The 25,303-nt window shown below is 40.6% G+C and overlaps 1 protein-coding gene and 1 pseudogene across 1 annotated transcript in view; both read right to left on the bottom strand.

Moving 5' to 3' along the window:
- Window positions 1-818: 818 nt before the first annotated feature.
- Window positions 819-22,073, bottom strand: LOC114905952 (annotated as a pseudogene).
- A 2,067-nt stretch (window positions 22,074-24,140) lies between these two features.
- MBTPS2 (membrane bound transcription factor peptidase, site 2) overlaps window positions 24,141-25,303 on the bottom strand; it is a 65,448-nt gene continuing 64,285 nt past the window's right edge. Inside the window, exon 14 of the mRNA XM_029240301.1 lies at window positions 24,141-24,172. The gene's annotated coding sequence lies outside the window, so the exon portion shown is untranslated. The remainder of the gene's footprint in view (window positions 24,173-25,303) is intronic.

The raw sequence follows: 25,303 nt of genomic DNA, 5'->3' as shown, positions 1-25,303 counted from the left end.
AGATCCCCAGGATAATTGGAGATTTATCAGAGTACAACAACTGTCTATAAATGACAGAAAGACTTAAAAAGTCACAGTTAAACATCTGATCACAACGTAACTGACAAAGGAAACTTACTGCTGTGACATGCAACATTTTAAAATAACTAGAATTATGACTGGCAACATTTTACCAGGACATACTAGATTTTTAGGAATTCCATGTAATTTCTAGAATAACAACATCCATACAGTATATATATATATTTTTTTCAAAATAAGAAAGGCTTTATTTGAAGACAAAACAATAGCACACACACACACATCCAAATGCAAGTAAGAGAGTTCACTGGGTTTTATAAAAGAGAAAGCTGCACTCAGGCGCCAATTAACATTGGAACCATTGAAGAGATGCCCCCTGCTTGTGGTGACACAGGTACAACATGTGCTTGTGAAGAAGTTGTTCTGCCGTAGCATAAATGTGGGAATGCGGGACAAAGCGATACAAGGCAGAGCAGCAGGTGGGCAAAAGCTTGAAGACCCTTTTCTCCACTCTAATGTGCTCTCGTTCTGCCCTGGGGAATTAAAGCACTCAGCAGGTCACCTTACAAAGAACCTCAATTTCGGGCTTCCCTGGTGGCGCAGTGGTTGAGGGTCCGCCTGCCGATGCAGGGGACACGGGTTCGTGCCCCAGTCCGGGAGGATCCCGCGTGCCGCGGAGCAACTAAGCCCGTGCGCCACAACTACTGAGCCTGAGCTCTAGAGCCCGCGAGCCACAACTACTGAGCCCATGTGCCACAACTACTGAAGCCTGCACACCTAGAGCCCATGATCTGCAACAAGAGAAGCCACAACATTGAGAAGCCGCAACAAATAGTAGCCCCTGCTCACCACAACTAGAGAAAGCCTGCGCGCAGCAACGAAGACCCAACACAACCAAAAATAAAAATTAATTAATTTAAAAAAAAAGATGACACTGATCTTAATAAAGGCTGGTCTTCTTCATGATACACAGGAACTCTTGCTCATTGACTTCTCAATCTCCATTTCTATCTCCATTTCTATTCATCAATCATTTCCTGCCCCTCCTCATCGGTGAGGTTTTCACCCAACTCCTTGGCCACACATTTTAGATTTTTGAACGATATCTTCCCAGTTTCATCATCATTGAAGAGCTTCAAAGCTTTCAGGATTTCTTCTTTGGTATCTTTCTCAGACATTTCCTGACTCATCACCATAAAAAAGTAGCTACAGTTCATTTTTCCTGTCCCTTCCTTATCAACTTTGCTTATCATTTTCTTATCTCTTCTTTCTTGGGTTCAAAGCCCAGTGCCCTCACTGCCACCTTAAGTTCCTTAACATCAGTTGTCCCAGTTCCGTCAGCATCAAAGAGATCAAAAGCTTCTCGAATTTCCTGTTTCTGCTCTTCAGTAAGCTCCGGTTTAGGACTCATCCTTTTTCACTGAGCAGTTGATGCCATGTTTGCCTTCTTAAAGTTAGAGGTCATCGCAGATGGACTCCACTTCCCGTTCCATACAGTATATTTTTTAAAAAGTTTATCACTCATGTAATAATGCTCTCCATGTATTGTAATTTAACATACTGATGAAATATTTCTCTGTGAGATGCTTCATGGGTCTTCTAAAGCATCTCGAACTTAGCTGGAGGTCAAAAGAACTGTAATTAAAATTTGATATTTGGAAAGTTTGTCAGAAAAATATCAAAAGCGTTAGAACACTCAGTCAGATAGGATCACAGCTCACTGTGAAACAATAGTTATTCACTTAGCCAAAGTAACAAAAGATTTCAAAGGCAAATACAGAACATATCGCTTAAAAGGTAAAGAAACTTAAAATCTGTTATCAAAGGCAGTTCAACATTTTAAGAAAACTTGTTCTCTTAACAGACAGAAAAGCCAAATTCAAGTTTTGTACCAGCTTACTTTTAAAATTCATTTAATCAATTAAATTTATTCTAAACTTAGCCAGTCCTGACCATGCACAAAACTCTTTCTTCAGGGTCCACTCCCCACAAATCTTCCATCACTTTCTGTATCCATCACTTTTTCTTCTATCCAGAAACAACCAGCTCTCAGTCAGACTTACTTTCTTTTCCCTAATAAAATGCAATTCTATTCCTCATACCTTCTTTTTTTTTTTTTTTAAGCAGAGGGAGTTTTATTTAATTTAATTTATTTATTTATTTATTTATTTATTTTTGGCTGTGTTGGGTCTTCATTGCTGTGTGCAGGCTTTCTTTAGTTGCAGCAAGCGGGGGCTACTCTTCACTGCAGTTCATGGGTGTCTCATTGCAGTGGCTTCTCTTGTTGCAGAGCATGGGCTCTAGGCACACAGGCCTCAGTAGTTGTGGCTCATGGGCTCTAGAGTGCAGGCTCAGTAGTTGTGGCACACAGGCTCAGTTGCTCTGTGGCATGTAGGATCTTCCTGGACCAGGGATTGAACCTGTGTCCCCTGCACTGGCAGGCAGATTCTTAACCACTGTGCCACCATGGAAGTACCACATTTGCTTTCAAATAGAGAACATCTCAGGGTGGCACTAAACCTATTCATTAATAGTCCTAAATATCTTTAGTTTCTCTGTTTAGTAACTGATGTCTCAGCATCTTATTTTATTTGGGAATGACCCAGCTATTCAACAAACTTCCATCATTTAACTTAACACAACTATAAAATTTCACATTACCAAATATCTGGAGAGATCATCCTCAAGTAGACATTTCTAAAACATAATTATTCCTAAAAAGTTCATCCAAAAGCTCTTATCTCACTTGCATTTAATACACTTATAAAAATTTCATCATACGAAGTTATTTTTCTTGCTGAAAAATTTGCAACAGACATAATAAGGCCTTATTTGACTTCTATTAAACCCAAGTACAATAAAGGTATTATATTTGATGTTGATGACTCTAAAGACATGTCTATATTAATTAGATCAACAAACTTAAACATTAATACCAGGTATTAATTTAATACTGAATATTTCCCAGTTCACGTGAACCTAAAATTAATTCTGGCCAGTTACCTTCTGTGTGTTTTTGAGAATTTATATAAGCGCTTAATTTCCTTTAATCCAATTAAGTAGAGCCCACTTACAAATTAATTTTGTTAATACCATCCAAAGGTAAAAACAAAGATAATGCACACATAAACATATAGACAGATACAACCAGAGGTCTCATAGCCTCGTTTCTAAGCTTAGTCATGAATCAGGTATTACAATATAAAACTCACTAGCTTATAAATAACAGTTGGAATAGGTAAAATTTAAAAGTCTTCTTACCTTTTTTTCCCCCTCAGTCTCAGGAATTAGAGATGGTCTAGATAAGATAAGTGATCCTGAGAGCACTGGTCTCAAGGCACAGGGAGAGAAAGTCAAGTTCTCCTAGTAGGACTTGTTCCCTCAGGGTCAGAATTCTGAAAAGACGTTTTATCAAGCTTGCTTTTACTAACTGTATATGCAAAAAGAACCAGTTTTGGAATTTTCAAGAGTTTTACCTAGACCAACTTTCTCTGGAGTCTAAATAATATGGTGGCCACACAATGTTGTAGTAAAATATCTTTTTCTTAGTTATAGGTTCATAGCTAAAATCTTTCCAGTCAGACAGAATTTGCCCAAGAGGGCTTCACAGTGGAACAAAACTAGAATTTCTCATTTCACAAGGCAGAATGGCCATCACAAATCACAACACAGAACACAAAGCATAAAACACACACAGGCTCGGCCATCCTAGTCAGTCACTCCCTTAAATACAAGGTTGCAGTCTCTCAGAAAACTTCCTGCAGACACAGAGCTTCAGATCTGAGTACTGACAGAGTAAACGGAAATATCTTGGGTCTTCAGAGATTTCAAAGGGAGGAAAAGAGGTTGAAAGAAGAGGGGAAGGAGGGGGATAAAAGGGATGGCCTTACAGATATCTCCTGCCACCTGCAGATGCCCAGGTGTTACGGGACTTTTCCCTGGGCTTCCAGGAAGGGAGGATGGGAACTTGGCCCTACCAGAAACCAGAAACCAGATACCACATACCACATACCAGACCAGAATTTGAGTTATCTGCCCACTGGAGGTGATCAGGCTCTGACCCTCAGATTAGGCTGAGGCCCTTCAACTAGACTCCTGCGTCCACGACCAGGATAGAAGAAAAAAGGGTAGGATAGGAGGGGTTGAAAAGAGGAAGGGAAGAGGGAAGGGGAAAGAGATCAATAAAGTCTCTTGTTCCTTACCTGGTCAGGGCACTCTGGCCAGTCATGTGTGTCAGAAGGACATGTGGGACAAAAGGGTCCCAGTTGCGGCCTCTGGGTCTGGTCTGTCGGCAGGCGAGCTGGTCCCTGAGTACCCCGAGTGGCCAGGATGTCAGTCGTAGCGAAGAAGAGGCCCACCAGAGTCACCATTTGTTGCAGGAAGGAGGACCCCTTCCAGGGCCCGAGAGTGGGCTCTTGTCTAACACTTGGTAATGAACTGTCCAAGGAGACACACGTGCTGACAAAGCAAGAGACTTTATTGGGAAGGGGCGCCGGGGCAGAGAGCAACAGGGTAAGGGAACCCAGGAGAACTGCTCTGCTTCGTGGCTCGCAGTCTCCGGTTTTATGGTAATGGCGTTAGTTTCCTGGTTGTCTCTGGCCAATCATTCTGACTCAGGGTCCTTCCTGGTGGCGTGTGCATCACTCAGCCAAGATGGATTCCAGCGAGAAGGATTCTGGGAGGTTGGTAGGACATATGGACTGGTTTCTCCTCTCTCCTTTTGACCTTTCCCAAATTATCCCGGTTGCTGATAGCTTGTCAGTTCCACATTCCTTACCAGGACATCTTGTTGTAAGAGAACTCATGCAAGTGGTTACTATCGGGCCTGGCTAGGGCGGGTGGCTTCAGTCAGTGGTTCCCCTAATAGATCTTTGGCTTGGTTGTGTCTTTTGACTTGACACCCACCAAGAGATGAACCCAGTGTTTGGGTAACGGAACCCTGGTACCCCAGTTCCCAGGCCAGGGCTCTTTTCTTTAAACTACATCGTCCTTATGTGCAGCTTCCATTATTGAATGTCCACTATGGGCCACAGTATTTGTAAAGTACAGTGAGTTCTTTACATATGTCATTTCTAATCCTCCCAATCCAGCAAGGTTCATTCCTTGTATAAAGACATAGACACTGAGGCCAATTGCGGGCGTCAGTCTGACTCCAAAGTCAGGAGACTTCTAGTCTATCATGTTGTCACTCAGTACTGGAAATGAGAGCAGAAAAGAGCACTGAATGGTTCATTTAAAACACACTCATTCTATATGCAGACAGTTGTTGCTTTAAGGGAAGGGTAGAAGAAAAGAAGAGATTACATTTTGGCGTGCAAAGGCAAAACAGTAAATATTCTTTTTTCCTGTTCCTGGATCCTACTGCAGCTTCTTCAAAGCAAGTGATTGTATGCATGTTGACACAGCTCTTATTTTAAAATCTTCTTTGGCTCAGTTTTCAGCTTCTTCTTTCAACCAGTCCCATGACTCCCCTCTGTCGGGCTCTGAGAACCTGCCTAAAATCATTATGCAGCAGTTACTGTTAAGATCCACTCTGCAAAAATAATTCACTTCTCTCCACTTCTTCTGGTTTTAGAGTATATTGCCTGGCATGGCGCCATGTTAATCATAAAGGTCTTGCACTTTCAGTATACTTTAATATTAATATTTTAAAAATAGGTTCATTCTTATTTACAAGTACATAGTTTTCTCATTTTTGTCTGAAATAGTACATTTTTTTGCCCCCGCCCCCACCCCTGCCCATGCCTGCCAAGTCTAAGTACATTTTGCTTTAACCTAAGTATACTGAGACTTGCCTGGTGGTGCAGTGGTTAAGAATCTGCCTACCAATGCAGGGGACACAGGTTCGAGCCCTGGTCCGGGAAGATCCCACATGCTGCGGAGCAACTAAGCCTGCGAGCCACAACTACTGAGTCTGCGCTCTAGAGCCCACGAGCCACAACTACTGAAGCCTGTGCGCCTAGAGCCTGTGCTCCGCAACAAGAGAAGCCACCACAATGAGAAGCCCACGCACCGCAACGAAGAGTAGCCCCTGCTCGCCACAACTAGAGAAGGCCTGCGCACAGCAACGAAGACCCAACACAGCCATAAATAAATAAATTAATAAATTAATTAATTAAAAAAAAATCTAAGTATACCTGTTGACGTTAAAACTCCATAAGTAAAAATGAATGGATAGGGAATTCCACGGTGGTCCAGTGGTTAGGACTCTGCACTCTCACTGCCAAACCCTGGTCTAGGAATTATAAAAATCCCACAAGCCGCGAGACATGGCCAGAAAAAAAATGGATATTATTTTTAACTTGCTTCCTTAAAAAACACCAGGTTATTGTACTTTGGTTATTTGCAAGTAATCAAAACTAATTTAGAAACTTCACATTATCATGGCTGTGCAAAAAAGAAAGTTATACTGCAATGCAAGATGCCTGCCAAATGGGAAAAATAAAGCTCAAAGAACGTTCTATTGCTGTTATAAAGCAATGGTAAGATCTCCAATTGGGCCAAACTGACATCATGTGCCTCCTGCTGGGATGTACTGAGAAGGAACAAACATCCCTTCTGTGGTCTTTTTGCCAAAAATGCACAACCTGAATCTAATCATGAAGAAACATCAGATAAACTCAAACTAAAGGACCTTCCACAAGATGAATGACCTATATTCTTCAAAAAATGTCAAGATCAAGAAATACAAAGTAAAGTTGAGGAACAGTTCCACATGAAAAGAAACTAAGAAGACAAGACAACTAAATCACAATTTGTGAGTCTGGACTGGATCCTAGACCAGGAAAGAAAAATAGCCATAGGAGACATTACTGGGACAATTGACAAAAGTAGAACAAGGACTGTGGATTGAACAATAGCTTTATCACAATGTTAAATTTCCTGACTTTGATCAGTGTACTGGGGTTGCATAAGATAATGTCCTTGTTCTTAGGAATTACAGCCTGAAGCATTTTGGGTAAAGGACTATAACATCTCCAACTAACTAGTGGTTTGGGGGAAAAAAAATGCATGTAAACAGAAAGAGAGAGAGACTGATAAATAAACGGAGCAAAATATCAACACTAGTTGTATCTGGATCAAGAGTATAAAAGAATTCCTTGTACTCTTTTTGCAGCTTTTCTGTGCATGCATTTAAAATTATATCAAAATGAAAAGTTATCGAAAACAGTGAATGTATAGAAAATGTAAGAATATAAGGAAAAAAAGAAAAAACAATGCTCCTGAATTATATATGACACAGCACCATCTAAGACATGTTTAAAGCTCTCAATAACAGGCAAGCTTGCCTTAAGGGAAACAAACGGTCTGCCTTTTAAAGTGCAGGGTTGAAGAAAACAGGAAGGTGGCCTTTTTGATACTTTCAGCCCATTGTTCACAGAGTTAATAAAATAACCCCAGGAGGTACATGCCTCATCCAGCCCAGTCACTCTCTACCAGGCCTCCAGGTCTCAGCTCACTTTCACTGACAACTTTTTTTTTTAAACAAATTTACTTATTTATTTATGGCTGCGTTGGGGCTCTGTTGCTGCACGCGGGCTTTCTTTAGTTGCGTCAAGTGGGGGCTACTCTTCGTTGCGGTGCGCAGGCTTCTCACTGCAGTGGCTTCTCTTGTTGCGCAGCACGGGCTCTAGAGCGCAGGCTCAGTACTTGTGTCACGGGCTTAGTTGCTCCGTGGCATGTGGGATCTTCCCGGACCAGGGCTCGAACCCGTGTCCCCTGCATTGGCAGGTGGATTCTTAACCACTGTGCCACCAGGGAAGCCCCACTGACAACTTTGACACCTGTGTGACCTCAATTCAATGCCTGCCTCATTCTGGGTGGAGTTTCTGCTTCTCTGTGGAAGATTCAGCCAAGGCCCTGTCTCAGTTCCTTAATCTCCTCAACTCCAGTACTTCTGGATACTTGGGGCAGAGCGGGAGGAGGAAGCAGTTTCATGTAAAGGCCATAGGCCACTCAGAATATGTATGCTGTGCCCGTTCCTTGATCATATCAAGACCTTCAGTCCCAAACCACCTTATCTCCCTTCACATTATCCCTCACCTTGTTTCCATTCTCTCCCCATGGTTAATCATCGCATCCTCAACCTCTCAAGCCCCTGTCCTTTGTCCCTGCAAACTCCCAACCCTGGATCAATCCAGCCTTTTGCCTCTTCTGGTCCTTCCCACTTGTTCAGGATAATGGGAAAAACCTCATGTTGGTGCTGACTGGTATGTACATGTACACACACACACGTGTGTATGTATGTGCGTGTACACACACACATGTGTGTATGTGTGTGTGTGTTTCCCCCAACATGATTGGGCTTTCACCTTATTTGGCTTTTTTTTTTTTTTTTTTTTTTTTTTTGCGGTACGCGGGCCTCCTCTCCCGCTGCGGAGCACAGGCTCCGGACGCTCAGGCTTCCGACGCACAGGCTCAGCGGCCATGGCTCACGGGCTGAGCCGCTCCACAGCATGTGGGATCTTCCCGGACCGGGGCACGAACCCGCGTCCCCTGCTTTGGCAGGCGGACTCTCAACCACTGCACCACCAGGGAAGCCCTTGGCAATCTTTTTTCACCTTTTCTCCGTTCTTTTATTCTTTGAACTTATTTCATATTGTTGAAACCTCCTTTTCCCGTGGCTTCCATGACATCACTATCTGGGTTCCCACTGCTTCTTTGCCCTGCTCTCTGTTGTCTCTCTAAATGTTGAGTTTCTGCAGGATTCTATCATTGGCATGTCTTTTTTTCTTACCCTGTACCAGTGGTTCTCAAGCCTGGCTGCATATTAGAATTGTTACAGCAGGCAGGTAGCTAGATATGAGCAGAAAAAGGGGGGCATGGCCAGATGGCAGGAAACCACGCATCTTGTAAATAGCGGGTGGCCCATGGACAGACAAAGAAAAGCAGGACCTCCAGACTGACAGGAAACCACACATTTTGGGGTGATAATTGTTCTGAAAGCAGAGAAAGAAAGATGGGAAAAGGCAGGAACCTCCAGTATCTGGATGTAACCTTTTGCTCATTATGCTCTCATTACAATAAAATTAGCCTTGCAGGGCTTCCCTGGTGGCGCAGCGGTTGGGAGTCCGCCTGCCGATACAGGGAGCACGGGTTCGAGCCCCGGTCCGGGAGGATCCCACATGCCACGGAGTGGCTGGGCCCGTGAGCCATGGCCAGTGAGCCTGCGCATCCGGAGCCTGTGCTCCGCAACGGGAGAGGCCACAGCAGTGAGAGGCCCGCGTACCACACACACACAAAAAAAATTAGCCTTGCAGATAAGTACCCATCATGCACCGAAGCCATGACACTTCCGATCAAAGCTCAATAAGCACCGAGCCGATAGGGATATCGGCTTCGGTGCTTTGTGACCGCCTGGAGGGGTGGGACAGGGAGGGTGGGAGGGAGGGAGATGCAAGAGGGAAGAGATATGGTAACATATGTATATGTATAACTGATTCACTTTGTTATAAAGCAGAAACTAACACACCATTGTAAAGCAATTATACCCTAATAAAGATGTTTAAAAAAAATTGAAACACAGAAATAAAACACCCTATTAACCTCTCGTTTAAAAAAAAAAAAAAAGCTAAATAAGGACAAAATCCCTCCTCCCCTCGGGAAGGTGGTGGTGGGGTGAAAATCAGAGAATACAACTTCCAACCCCTCCCTCCCCAATGAATATTCTGCCCCTTCATTTGTACACCCCACATAACCAGCTTGCCAAAGAAACTCAAGGCAGCTTATTCACCTGAAACTGCCCGCTCTCATCTCCAGAGCATACAATCACTTAAGTGAATCCTCACTTTACTTATTTTACTGACCTCCCTGTCTTGTTTCTGAATTCTTTCTGTGATGAGACAACAACCTTTCACTGGGAACAGAATCACCTGGTTAATTTAAAAAAACATCATGCCTGGGTCCCACCCCTGATTTGATTTGTTGGTAGGATGGCCTGGGCATTGGGGTTTTTCAATCCCTCCAAGTGATCATAAGGTGCAGCCAAGGTAGAGAATTTCTTCATCCAGGTGATCTTCTCTACTCCCACAATTCTAGCCACCTATATGCAGAAGATTCCTAAATCTCCACTCCTAGCTCCCACCTTTTCCCCTGAGCTTTGGACCTGTCTATTGGTTATGTTCACCCCCTAGAGAGTCAAAGTCAAATGACCAAACTGAACACTTGACCTTCCTCCCCAGCTTGATCTTTCTCAAGTAATCTCAATCTTGAGATATTTACATGTTAGTACATAGTGATAGTCTGTAGCATCGCTGTTCACTGAGCTGACCACATCAAAAACTCTGGACTCATCCTTTACTCTTTACCTTCACTTCCCACACTCCACCAATCTCCAAATCTTTCTTAAATCCATCTCATCATTTCCCCCACCCCTTATTTCCAATTACCTAAACTTGGGTCTTTATTCTTTCTATTCTGTATACTAATAACTGGCTTCCTGCGATTCATGTCCCACAGGCTTCAATAGTTACCTTTCCAGAATACGAATCTAATGATGAAAAAAAAACCCTTTATAAAATTCTTCAATGGCTGTCAATTGCCGGCAGAATAAAGATCAAATGCTTAAAGATTTCTCATAGCTTGGCCTTAGACTTCCTTTTCTGACTCAACTGCTATTATTCTTCCAAAGACACAGGCTCAAAACCTGCTGAGTTACTACAAGTCTCAGACATATCATGGTCTTTCATGAGCCAATAATATTAAGAAAAATTATCCAAAATTTGGGAATAAGATTACTTATCAAATAATAAAAAGACTATTCTGTACTCTTTCAGTGTTGTACTGGAGGATGTCAAATAAGTACGACTATGTTACCTGATGCAAAGCAGTGTTGTCCAACGGAGCCACATATGCAGTTTTAAATTTTCTAGTAGCCATATTAAAAAAAGAAGTTAAAAAGAAACTAGAGAAATTGATGTTAATAATGCATATTATTTTACTCAGTATATCTAAAATATTATCCTTTCAACATATGAGAAAAAAGAGTAACAAAAATCATTTTCCTTTAATATTTGCATCCACACTGATAAAACTAGTTTATTTTTTTCGAAGAATTGATTTGACCTTAAAGTTAAAGCATGTCAATTTCAAAACCACATCTGTCCAAGTTAAGCAAATGCACTTATTTGTGTCAACTTAGTATTCTTGACGTTAAATCCACAGGGGTAGTGTGTGATTTGAGAAGCAATTCTACTTCTCAATGTAGAAATGTACTTCAAAATGTAAATGAGGCATTCTTCAAATTTTTCTTCCAGTATTTACAGTCAATTTACATAATACTATTAAAATTAAAATCTTCTACACATTGATTCATGATAGAAAAATGTATAAAATTACTATTATTGCTTTGAATCATTGAAAAATTTCAACTTTAACATAAATTCTTAGACCTGTCTAGCTAAATCACAAGCTTCTTCTTGGACTTTCAAATTTATCTTGTTCATATGTAGTGTGAAATCCGTGAGAAAACATGTAAGACACATTGACTTTTTTTTTTTAATTAGTGAATATTTGGCAAGCATTACTTTTTTGTTTTGTTTTGTTTTGGGGTTTTTTTTTTGCAATACGCAGGACTCTCACTGTTGTGGCCTCTCCCGTTGCGGAACACAGGCTCTGGACACGTAGGCCCAACGGCCATGGCTCACGGGCCCAGCCGCTCCGCGGCATGTGGGATCTTCCCGGACCGGGGCACGAACCAGTGTCCCCTGCATCGGCAGGCAGACTCTCAACCACTGCGCCACCAGGGAAGCCCAAGCATTACTTTTGTTTCAAGAAAATCTTGATTTGGAGTTAACAGCACAGTAAAACTCTTTGTGGCTCAACCAAGGAGCATTGGCAATGAATACAAGATCATTAAATTTATTTTCTACTTCTTTCAACATTTCCATAAACTGGTGATGAGTCATAGCATTTGCATGTATATGCTGAACAGTTTTAACAACTGTATCCATGACGCTTTTCATAGAGTCTGTTTCAGAGAACTGGGCACAAATATTTTCAGTGTGTATCATACAGTGATATGAAGTCACCAGAAAAACATCAGTCTCTTGTTTTTAAAATTCCAACAGATCCAGAATTTTGACCTAACAGCTGGAGCACCATCCGTTATGATATATTTTTTTCATATCTAACTGAATTTCTTCTTTGATAGATATAAAAGATTCAAAACTATCTATGCCATAGTTTTTTAGGCTATGAATTGGCTTTTCCTTTTTTTTTTGAAAATAGGGCAGTACTTTGAGACAAAACATACCAAAAGTATTAATTAGACAGTGTCTTGTATCACATGAATCATCTAAAACTAAAGAAAAGTACTTGCAATTTTTCCAATTTTTGAATCAATTAATCTTGGTTACTGTTAGAAAGGTCTTGTAATCTACAGGCAATTATTTTGCAGTTTAATTGAAGATCTTTTTTTTTTCTAAAATATCATTTTTAGTCTTTCCTTTACATTTTTATTTTTTATTTATTTATTTATTTTTACATCTTTATTGGAGTATAATTGCTTTACAATGGTGTGTTAGTTTCTGCTTTATAACAAAGTGAATCAGTTATACATATACATATATCCCCATATCTCCTCCCTCTTGCTCCTTTACATTTTTAAAACAGAATTTCCATAACAGAAATAATTTCTTTTACTATCACCATCTAAAACAGTTTTCTATTATGTGCAAGAATGTAACTCATTATAAAGATGGCCAACATTAAAAAAAAAAAAAAAAAGCTGACCAAAGTTACAAGTTCAGAGGCTGTTATCATTTTTTTAAGCAATTTTCACTGGACATTCATTTTGAATGCTGGCAACTAATTATATTGACTTCTTTTTTTGGACTGTTTTAATTAAACTCACTCTGTACTTACTGAAAATGTCCCTTAATATTATCCACTTTACTATCTTTAAACAATTCTTACACAACAGCTTTTAAATTTTTCAAATTACATGAAATTTACAACATGCTTTCTTCCAATCTGTTTTTTTGCCTCTTCTGATATAGTGCTAATATCCACATCTCCACTCAATTCTGCCTCAGTAGTATGCCTTTGTTTTTTTTTGTTTTTTTGTTTTTTTTAGCAGTACGCGGGCCTCTCCCGTTGCAGAGCACAGGATCCGGACACGCAGGCTCAGCGGCCATGGCTCACGGGCCCAGCCACTCCGCGGCATGTGGGATCTTCCCAGACCGGGGCACGAACCCATGTCCCCTGCATAGGCAGGCGGACTCTCAACCACTGCACCACCAGGGAAGCCCTATGCCTTTGTTTTAAGTTTAAAAATTAGTCCATACTTATTTTTTTATTAAAAAAATAGCTTAATTATATTATCATTTAAAGCATAAGAAGTATTTCAATTTAGTTACCAATTATGATTGACAAAGGTATCACTGTAAACGGTGCTGATTGCATAAGATGTTCAAATAAACACATTTCAGTGTTATGTTAATGCATATAAAAAATAATTTGAATTGATTCAACCCACTGACACTTACTAGAGAGATGAGTTTACGTGTAATACTGGAGACAACTCTTGAAATACAGTACAGCAATATCCATGAGATGCAACAGTTAAAGTGAAATGTAGTCCTACGGAAACAATAAAGTTGAATTTAATGGAAAAATATTTTACACTGCTTCAGTTTTACATTTAAATTAAAATTGAGTAAAATTAAAAAAAACTAAAACTTCAGTTCCTTAGTCTATCACACTAGCCTGTCAGGTGCTCAGTAGACATGTGTGGTTAGTGGCTACTGTATTGGATAGTGTAGCTCTAGAGAAATGTAACTTTAACTTATTAATTACTATTGATTAGGGTCCAGACTCTATGAAGTTACATATTTACAATGTTAACTTGCAGAAGAGATGGATAAGTTGGGAATGAATTATATATATTTTTGGTCCAGTAGAATTGCCTGGTAAAAATGATAACACTAACGGTTGCATCTGTACCTAGCTTTGTAGCTTAGTCAGTAATTTTATTTCAACATTCTCTCTTTCCATATAGTGCTACCCTTTAATTTGATATCCTAGGAGAATATTTGATGATGTAGAAAGATAATCATAAAGTATTGTTAAATGAGAAAAAAGTAGGTCACAAAAGAAAATATAGATCAGTCCTATTTTCATATATTTTTAAGTATATATGTTCTAGAAAAATAGGAAGGATATAAACAAAGATGCTTACCTATGGGTGGAATTATACATGATTTAAAAATATTTTTCTTGGACTTCCCTGGCGGTCCAGTGGTTAAGACTGTGCACTTCCACTGCAGGGGGTGCGGTTGGATCCCTGGTGGGGAACTAAGATCTCACATGCCACGTGGTGTGGCCAAAATAATAATAATAATAATATTTTTCTTTCTTTGATTGTCTTCATTGTTAAAACTACAGTTTATACTAACAAAAATCTCATTAAAGTATTTTATAATTTTAACTCAGGTTAACTGCAGGAGGCCTTTTTTCACCCCAGTTTAGCAACACTGGTAATCCTAGGTACTTGTCAGCTAATTCAAGTACTACTTTTAAAAAATGATGATGGGGCTTCCCTGGTGGCGCAGTGGTTGAGAGTCCGCCTGCCGAAGCAGGGGACGCGGGTTCGTGCCCCGGTCCGGGAAGATCCCACATGCCGCGGAGCGGCTGGGCCCGTGAGCCATGGCCGCTGAGCCTGTGCGTCCGGAGCCTGCGCTCCGCAGCAGGAGAGGCCACAACAGTGAGAGGCCCGCGTACCACCAAAAAAAAAAAAAAAAATGATGATGATGGTGATGACACTGAGACTGTACAGTTCTCTAACTGTCTTTTCTATAACTATGCTAGGTTCTTTCGGCTGCTAACTGAGATGCTGTGCTTTTTTTGTCCTTCCCTATGAATACTATTCTGATGTGCCTAAATTGTGAATAATTTGACAATGCCTTATAAATACAACAACAACAAACCCAGTGCACATTTATATCAGTGCCTGCCTCTCCCCCCAGGATTTATAATTCGTTGTTTATGTTTCTCACTTTCCATCTAGCCTGTGAGCCCTTGAAGCAGGGGCTGTGGTTTATTAACCTCAGTGGCTCAATGCCTAGGAGAATTCCTGGCACATAACAGGAGAGTGGGTGTGATATAAATCTGTGAGGAATGAATGAAAGAATGGGAATCCTCATGTATTCATCTATTCATGTGTGTACACAATCAGGCCCTATTTGCTAACCTAGGCATGAGGGATATAGCCATGAACGTCTGTAAGTTTGGAATATAAGAGGACCATGACTTAATTGCTTGAATATGATTAAATAGTATATTTAATAGCAGAAATTAAGAAATATGGAACCAAGAAGGCAACATAGACCTGACTAGTTTTATATAGTGGGATGTTCACCCTAACTAGGAAACAATTGCATTGCTGTCAAAGAGAGAAGCAGTGTCCTTAATAGACTTCTTTCTCAGCAGACACTCGATCCTAACTCCATGTGAAAAGCTTAAAATAAAAAGACTGCTCTTTGCTTTTTTTCTTTCTCCAAATCTCATAATTTGGGATCAGAATCACCAGTTGGCAAACCTACACACAGTTTGTAGCATTCTGTTTTAAGCACAGACTCTGTTGAACTACAAATAGAATTGAATGTTTTCATCACAGCTGGATTTCCACCTTTTTATGCCAGCTGTGGAGCCCACTCGCTGGGTAATCAGTCACTGGAGCTCACCTTCTGTCTGTATTCCAATGGCATTAAGGCAGGTATTTCCACAGAGAAAAATGTAACTCTGAAGTAGGGTCCCTTGACTGCTATTGTTACGGCGGTCTTAAATCCATGTAGCAACAGTTACTAAAGAAAGAAGATGAGACACCCCACAGATTACTTATTAATGGAACAATCTGGTAGACAAGACTTTAACCAAATGATACAACTTTTCATCACTGTTAATGGGACAAACTGACATCATGTGCCTTGTGATATAATGCCATGGTGTCTGGGCTATCCGTTGCTGTCTGATAAACTACTTAGAAGTTAGTTGCTTAAAGTAACAATTGAAGGGGACCTTAAAATTGAATACAGGGGACTTCCCTGGTTGCACAGTGGTTAAGAATCCGCCTGCCAATGCAGGGGATACGGGTTCAAGCCCTGGTCCGGGAAGATCCCACGTGCCGCTGAGCAACTAAGCCCATGAGCCACAGCTACTGAAGCCCGCATGCCTAGAGCCCATGCTCTGCAACAAGAGAAGCCACCGCAATGAGAAGCCTGCGCACCGCAACGAAGAGTAGCCCTGGCTCGCTGCAACTAGAGAAAGACGGCACGCAGCAACGAAGACCCAATGCAGCCAAAAATAAATAAATAAATTTATATAAAAAATTGAATACAAACAGAAACAAATGAACTACAGCTTTTTTCAAATAAATAACATAACATTGGGGAGGGAGTATTAATCCAAGTAACTTTGATACATAAAATTTGTACCACATGCCCTCAGGCTAAAGAGAAAGAGAACTCTAAACAAATATTGAACTCTCTAGTAAGAAAGCTTTTTTTTGGATAGGCAAAAGTTCACAATTCTGAAACTACTTTCTACACATTCTAGGATTAGGCCAATAAGTAAATATGTTCTGTATAATGGGATCCAGGTTTTCCTGTTTTGGAGAAGGTAGTCACAATTATGGAAAGAGGAAGGAGTAGATTGAACACGGCTGTGTTGGAATGGAACTAGAGGTATCAGTCAGATGGATAGATAGATAGGTACATAGATAGATACACAGATAGCTTGATATGGAAATGGATATAGATATGTGTGACTATGTATATGTATTCACTACATATATACATCTATTTCCCAGCTCTGTCTGCTGAGAGGGTCTAGAAGTAATGACACCCCAGGAACAATGAACATACCCAGGACCCAGATGATAGTTCCCAAATAACATTCTCCACTAAAAGGAACCAGGGATCCTTGGAGAAATGAGTGGAGCAAGGAAAATACAAACTGAACCTAGATCACCTTGTGCTAAAAAATAAAGAAGAGCTCAAGAAATGATGGGGGCATGTTAAAAGTTCACAGAAGCCAGCTTGAAGAACTCCTTCTGGCTAACTCCGGAAAAATTTGAGCATAAAAGTAAATAATAACATTAAGCGTTATAATTTATTGAATAAAGTAAGAATCCATGAGTCCACACTTAACTGAATGAACAAACAAGTAAATAAATAAGAAGAGAAAGATTTTTCTTACAGTAGAAAGCCAAATAATAAATGTAGAAGGAATGATGGAAATATCAATATAAAAATGACCATCTGGCCACTATCGTAATAATAGTCGCTTCAGACAAGAATCATCAATGTGTGCTAAAACCAGTAGGTGAAATCTGAAGTAGTAACAGGATAGTTACAGTCTCAAAGCATCTCTCCAGAAGAAATTTGTTAACTACAAAGAGGAAAGCAGTAACTTTATAGTTACTGGCAGATGCTAGCTTAACCCAACAATCAAAATTAACATTCTCAGTAACAGGTCTAATTGACAGGAAGTGCCTCTTGGTAGGATGCCCTGAGAAGAACTCAGCATCACTTCTGCGGGATTCTTGCCCCAAATGCATGATCTGAATCTAATCATGAGGAACAGCAGACAAACTGCAAGTGAGGGACAATCTACAAAACAACTGACCTGCACTCTTTTAAAAATGTCAGTGTTACGAAATAAAGAGAAGACTCACGAAATCTTCCAGATTAAAGGAGACTAAACAGACATGATAACTGAAAACAACATGTTATCTTGGAATTTTCTGGGTTTTTTTGTTTTTCTGTTTTTTGCTATAAAAACAAGTCATTGAGGGCTTCCCTGGTGGCGCAGTGGTTAAGAATCCGCCTGCCAGTGCAGGGGACACGGGTTCGATCCCTGGTCCGGGAAGATCCCACATGCCACGGAGCAACTAAGCCCGTGCGCCACAATTACTGAACCTGCGCTCTAGAGCCCGCGAGCCACAACTACTGAAGCCCGTGCGCCTAAAGCCCGTGCTCCGCAACAAGAGAAGCCACCGCAATGAGAAACCCGCACACCGCAACGAAGAGTAGCCCCTGCTCACCGCAACTAGAGGAAGCCGGCGCTCAGCAACGAAGACCCAACGCAGTCAAAAATAAGTAAAATAAAATAAATACATTTATTAAAAAAAAAGTAGATACTAGTACAATACATTTGATAATCTAATACATGATAAAGGAGGCACCATAAATCAATGGTAGAGACATGAATTCAGTAAAATTTTTGCCATATTCAGTTAATTATTAGGTTTAAAAATATTTTAGAGCCTTACTCCAGAATGCCTATTATTTTAAAAGTCAAATTAGGGAATTCCCTGGCGGTCCAGTGGTTAGGACTCTGCGCTTTCACTGCTGAGGGCCCTGATCAGGGAACTAAGATCCCAGGAACACCCAGCAGAAGGCAGAGATGGTTTAAAAGCAACCTCCCTTTTCCAAGTCTGCTTTTAAAAGCCCAAGCTCCCTGAGGGATATGTGCTGAGTAGAGAGAGGCCAACTGCATAGACTCCATCAATGTTTTTTTTTAATTAATTTTATTTGAACTCATCATACATATTTCACGTAAAAGATTCCTCACCTTTAAAATGAAGAGAGTGTATTAACCTAGGCATTCTCAACCTGGGGTTTAGTAGATCAGTGCACTTCAAAGAAAAAAACATTTCCTCTTTACTTTCAGTGATCTCTAACAAAAGTTAAATGTTTCCTTCAACTGCGAATATAAGTATCAAAGCACAGTTGTGTTAGAAGGACCTGTGACTTGTCACCAATGGAAATCACAAATATTTTCCTATCACATGACAGTTGTCTCAGATGCCTTGAAATATCATTTACACTCATTGCCACTTCAAAATCATGGGTAGTTATTAGACTGCTGCTAGATCTTGTTATTTAATAGATTAAATGAAGAAGTACATCTATCACACATTTATAATATTTAATACTTTGATAATCACATTTTCAATGTAGTTGGCTTCCTTTGTATTCCTATGTATGAAGTTTTATGCATTCAGAAACATTATTCTGAGAAGGCAGATTGAAAGGGCCCCTGGATCAAAAAAACATGTAGAGCCCCTGGACTGAATGCTCTCTGGCTTTCAACGTGCACATTGGTACATACCCAATATCTCTACCTGTTCCTCTTGGAAAGTGACTCACAACTTAGATAATCATCTCTGTGACAAGGTTACAGTGATATTTTGATCATTCCATATATGACTTGAAGTACAACCTCAGGCCGAAACATCTGCAGGCTGAAACTTTTAAACTTAACCTTCCAGACAAACCCTTCTATTAAAATTATTCTCTAGGATTTTCACGGCAAAATGTAGGAAAACAGCACCAGAAACTGAACCAGAAAACACACGTCTTACTCCCACTTCTGCTATCTGATCCTGAGAAAGTCATTTAACTTCTCTGAACCTCATCTATAAACGCATTTAGATGAGCTTTAAAATCTATAAGTTCTCAGCGGGGGGCGGGGAGGGGTGGAGGGATGAATTGGGAGATTGGAACTGACATATATACACTACTATATATAAAATAGATAACTAATAAGAACCTACTGTATAGCACAGGGAACTCTTCTCAATACAATGTAATGACCCATATGGGAAAAGAATCTAAAAAAAGAGTGGATATATGTATAACTGATTCACTTTGCTGTACATCAGAAACTAACACAACATTGTAAATCAAGTATACTACAATAAAAATTAATTTAAAAAATAAAATAAAATCTATAAGTTCCCTTTACTATATGTATAGAATTAGTAAAATTCTATACTTCTGACATTTTCTGCCTTTTTGCTGGGTGTGTTCTTTGGGATTTAGTTCTTAGTATTCTATCTTTAATTAGTTCATTCACTTATCAAATATTGAGGTGGGAATAACTAAGCAACTAAGCTAGAGAATTCTGGGAAAATTTTCTAATAAGTCATATTTAAGCTGGGCTTCAAAGGCTGAGTAGGAGTCTGTGAAGAGAGGACTAGGACATTCCAGGCAGAGAGGACACTGCTAATGCCCAGTGTGCTCAGGGCACAGAGCACACTGAGGGGTTTGATAGGAGTTCAAAGGAAACCAGATTTTGTTTGTTTGTTTGTTTTGCGGTACGCGGGCCTCTCACTGTTGTGGCCTCTCCCGTTGCGGCCTCTCCCGTTGCGGAGCACAGGCTCCGGACACGCAGGCTCAGCGGCCATGGCTCACGGGCCCAGCCGCTCCGTGGCATGTGGGATCTTCCCGGACCGGGGCACGAACCCGTGTCCCCTGCATCGGCAGGCGGACTCCCAACCACTGCGCCACCAGGGAAGCCCAAAGGAGACCAGATTTGTACTGAGTCTGGGCTCCTTGCCTTATAAGAAATGGGAAGAAAGTATATAAACATTAGGTGAAGTGACATGGCCAGGTATATGTTTTGGAAAACAGCCCTGAGAGGAATGTGAAGCGTGGGAGAAACTGAAATCACAGCGGTCAGTTAGAAAGGATACTGCAACATTTGAGGTAAGAGATCATGGAGACCCGAAACAAGGCACTGGCACAGAGGAACGAATGCAAAGAAGGAAGTAGCAGATCTTTATGAGAAACTGGGTGTGGTGACGAAAGAATCAAGGGTAACCCTAGTTTCTAGTGAGGACAACCATGTGAAGGGTGATGTTGAAAGGTGCAGTTCTTTTTTTTTAAATTTATTTGATTTAAGTATAGTTGATTTACAATTTTGTGTTAATTTCTGCTGTACAGCAAAGTGATTCAGTTATACATATATGTACATTCTTTTTCATATTCTTTTCCATTATGGTTTATCACAGGATGTATTTTTAAAAATTTTTATTGGAGTACAGTTGATTTAAAATGTTGTGTTAGTTTCAGGTGTATGGCAAAGTGAATCTGTTACACATATACATATATCCACTCTTTTTTAGATTCTTTTCCCATATAGGCCATTACAGAGTATTGAGTAGAGTTCCCTGTGCTATACAGTAGGTCCTTATTAGTTATCTATTTTATATATAGTAGTGTGTATATGTCAATCTCAATCTCCCACTTTATTCCTCCCCCACAAAAGGTGCAGTTCTTAACTAGAATAGGAAACACAAGAGGAAGAAAAGGCTCTCTGGGGAAGAAGGCTTAGCCTTGAAATGTTGAGTTTGAGGAGGCTGTTTGACCTCCAGAGAGAAATTCTGGCCAGCCCTTGGAAGCATGGGCATGGAATTCTTGGGAAAGGTACACCTGGAGATACAGAATTATAAACATCACATGAGGTAGCTGAAGCCCTTTCTTCAGCTTCCCCATCACCACCAGCAGCACCATCATCTGCCTGGTCTTTCTGCAGGGAGAGAGACCTTTCCAAGCCCCTCCAATCCTGACGCCTGAGCTTGCCAATTTTTTTTTGTGTGTGTGTGGTAAGCGGGCCTCTCACCGTTGTGGCCTCTCCCGTTGCGGAGCACAGGCTCCGGACGCGCAGGCTCAGCGGCCATGGCTCACGGGCCCAGCCGCTCCGCGGCATGTGGGATCTTCCCGGACCGGGGCACGAACCCGTGTCCCCTGCATCGGCAGGCGGCCTCTCAACTACTGCGCCACCAGGGAAGCCCCTGAGCTTGCTATTAAGGCTTAAAACAATTGCTTCCTCCTCACTCCTACCTTTCCAACTCACCTTTCTTACTCTATAACACATCTCTGTATTAGTTAGAGTACAGGCAAAGTTGCTGTAGCAAAGGAACCCCAAAGTGCAATAGCTTATATATGATAGGAGTTTCTTTCTTATATACCAGTCCAGGGCCTGCAGGGCAGCTCTGTTCCATGACATACAGGAACCTAAGCTGGTGGGCAGCTCTGCCACTCTCAGCATCCCTCTTAGCACTGAAACGATTGTTCCAATCATCGCCATTTCCCAATTGGTGGGGAAAAAAATTCATGGCAAGCAGCTTCATCTTTATGGAGGTAATACACATAGCTTCTGCTCATATTGCATTGGCCCAAACTTGGTCACACAACCACACCTACCTTTGAGGGAGATCGGAAGTGTAACATCTTGCTGGGCAGTTGTGTGGTAAGCTCACACTCAGAGAGGCTCCTTTACTGAAGTGCAGAAAGGGAAAATGGACACCAGGAACAATTAGCAAACTGTGACATTTCTAAACCCCTGGCTGTCTAAATATCCATGCGCACCCTTATTTCCAAGACTAAACTACATTCATCCCTCCCCTCGGGAGATAATCCACAGTACGATCCATTTACTGAGTACAAAATAAAGTCTAATATCTCTGGGTAATGGGCAATCCTCTCCATCAAGTCTAGCTCCAGCTATCTGTATAATAACAGAACGTTATTCCCCCACCACTACTCAACTTTCAGTATGTAATGTGAAGCAGAAACAGGATATCTACAGTGAAAACTCCCATTTGGAAAAGAGAAGAAAGGAAAGCACTTAGCAGTCACTGGTGCATAGCAAAAATGAACCATGTTGGACAAGAAGTGCAGATTCCCTCCCCCAGAGTGAAGGAAGTTCTCGTGTCAGGACTTGGATCTGCTCTCTGGGAGGAATGCTCTGTACCTGGTCCTCCCTGGACTTTGTCTTTGTCCATTATTCTCCATGATCATACCTGAAATGGGATGTAGAGAGATTAATATAGCTATATCAGCTTTCTTTTAGTTAACAATTGTGGGGTAAATGTCATTTCTTTTCTTTCTATCTTTTTTAATTCTCATGTATTTATCTATTGATTTGGCTGTGTCAGGTCTTAGTTGCAGCACGCGGGATCTTCGTTGCGGCATAGCGGGCTCTTCCTTGTGGTGCACAGGCTCCAGAGCGTGCAGGCTCAGTAGTTGCAGCACGTGGGCTCTCTACTAGAGGCTCTCTTAGTTCCCCAACCAGGAATCGAACCTGCATCCCCTGCATCGGAAGGCGGATTCTTAACCACTGGACCACCAGGGAAGTCCTACTCTTATGTTTTAAATGTATCTCTTTAAACAACAGATAGTTGGGTTTTGTTTGTTTGTTTTCCATCTCACGATCTTTGTTTTTTCACTGGAAAATTGAATAAATCAGACAAAGACAAATATCATATGATATCACTTATATGTGGAATCTAAAAAAGTGATACAAATGAACTTATTTACAAAACAGAATCAGACTCACAAACTTAGAAAACAAACTTATGACTAACAAGGGGGAAAGGTGGGGGGAGGGATAAATTAGGGGGTTGGGATTAACATATACACATTACTATACATAAGATACATAATCAACAAGGACCTGCTGTATAGCACAGGGAACTCTACTCAATACTCTGTAATAACCGATACGGGAAAGGAATCTGAAAATGAATAGATATAAGTAAAAAAAAAAAAAAGAAAGTTGAGTTCACTTATATTCAATGTAATTACTATTTTTGTTTAAACCTACTGTCTTATTACATACGTCTTTTTTCCCTTCTGCTCTGTGTTCCTTTTTCATTTTTCCCTTGCCTTCTTTTGGATTAATCATTTTTATCATTCATTTCAAAAAACCTCTTTTAGTTTAGAAATCATGTACTCTTCTTCTATTCTTTTGGTAGTTATCCTAGAATTGCAGCATGTACCTTTACTTATCTAATGTTAATTGGTATCTTTCCTCTCCTCTAAATGTAAGAAATTTAGAACATTTACCTCCACTTAACCCCCTCCCAAACCTTTATGGTATTATTGTCATGCATTTTAAATATCTATCCATCTATCTATCCCCACAGGACATTATAATAATTGTTCCACATAGTCAATGTTCATTTCGATTTACCCAGTGTAATCCCTTTGTGTCTGTTTTGTTGTTTATTTTTCCTAGTGGTTCTTGCTCATGGTTTTCTGTCTCCTATTAAGGCTTAGTTATCTTTGATTGTGTACAAATTAGTTGTAGAAATAATTTGATGCCCAGGTTGATGTGTCTTCCTCTAGAGAGGATGTTCATTTGCTTTTTCCATGTTTGCCTTAATTCAAGATTTGAGATTCTGTAAGCAAGCCACTTCCAATTCACCCTTACTTCTAGGGGTGTGTGTGTATGATGGGGAACGTTTTACCAGATCTCCACCTTGGCAGGTCCTGATCCAACTTTTGTCCCCCTAGTCCCATGAGATTGTTACAAAGACAGCTCACCCTCTCAATTGTCTCTTCAAAATCAGTTCATGACCCTAAGGGAAAGAAGTTTAAAATTAGGCAGCCTCATCCCTCTGAATTTCTATTCTCTTCTGGATCTCACCCCAGTAATTTATCAGTATTTTCTTAGCTTTCTGATGCTTAAAAAAATATGCTTAATAAATTATGTTCAGCAAGAAGGCTGATCTGAATTAGCTAGTGTGCCATTACTGAAACTGGATGTGTTGCTTCTCTACAGCTCCTAGAACAATGTTTCTCAAGATGGGGGTCCATGGACTATGTGCATCAGAATTACATTATGTTTGTTAAAAACTGAGATTCCAACGCTGCCATCTCTGACGTCATTCAGAACCTATGACACAAAAACCTAGATATCTGCTCTTTTGATAGGTTCTCAGGCTATAATTATGAAGACTTAAGTTTAAGAAGTTTTGCCCCAGAGCTTAGCCCAACACTCTTAGTAATAGGCATTCAATGAATTGATTTGATTCTTGTTTAAAGGTCAGTTAGGGAGAACAGTTCTCAGAGCTTTCTGAGATGCTCTTCCTAGGTTATAATCCTCAAACAAATTTGGCTCGAATAAAATTTCCCATTTCTTAGATGAACGAATGAATGAATGTCAGGTAAGGCAGAAGAAAGCTGAATACATGTCCCAGTCAGAATTTGGTCAATGTTCAAATCTCCTATCTACTCACCTTTTGAAAAAAATCCTCCTTAAGACAAGAGGATCCTAAAGAAAAATTCTCAAGAACCAAGCCCCTATCTGGAGCTAAAGTCTAATCCTGTCACATTCACCTGTCTCATTTTGATCATTTTGAGTAGGATTCATTTTGATCATTCATGGATGACAGGTACTTCAATGTGTCTCTTAGTCACTAATGAAAGGTATGAGAAAGAATTTACCTAAAGATATCTTGACCCCAAATCCACTGGTAAATCCAATTATGAACTAGCTTCAAAAAAAGTCTGTGAAAGAAATAAAGATGCAGACCTACTGGAGAACGGACTTGAGGATATGGGGAGGGGGAAGGGTGAGCTGTGACAGGGCGAGAGAGAGTCATGGACATATACACACTAACAAACGTAAGGTAGATAGCTAGTGGGAAGCAGCCGCATGGCACAGGGATATTGGCTCGGTGCTTTGTGACCGCCTGGAGGGGTGGGAT

Source organism: Monodon monoceros, unplaced genomic scaffold (assembly GCF_005190385.1).
Source record: "Monodon monoceros isolate NGI ecotype Baffin Bay Population unplaced genomic scaffold, NGI_Narwhal_1 Super_Scaffold_22, whole genome shotgun sequence".
NCBI classification, from domain to species: domain Eukaryota; kingdom Metazoa; phylum Chordata; class Mammalia; order Artiodactyla; family Monodontidae; genus Monodon; species Monodon monoceros.
This window is presented reverse-complemented; position numbering and strand designations above follow the sequence as displayed.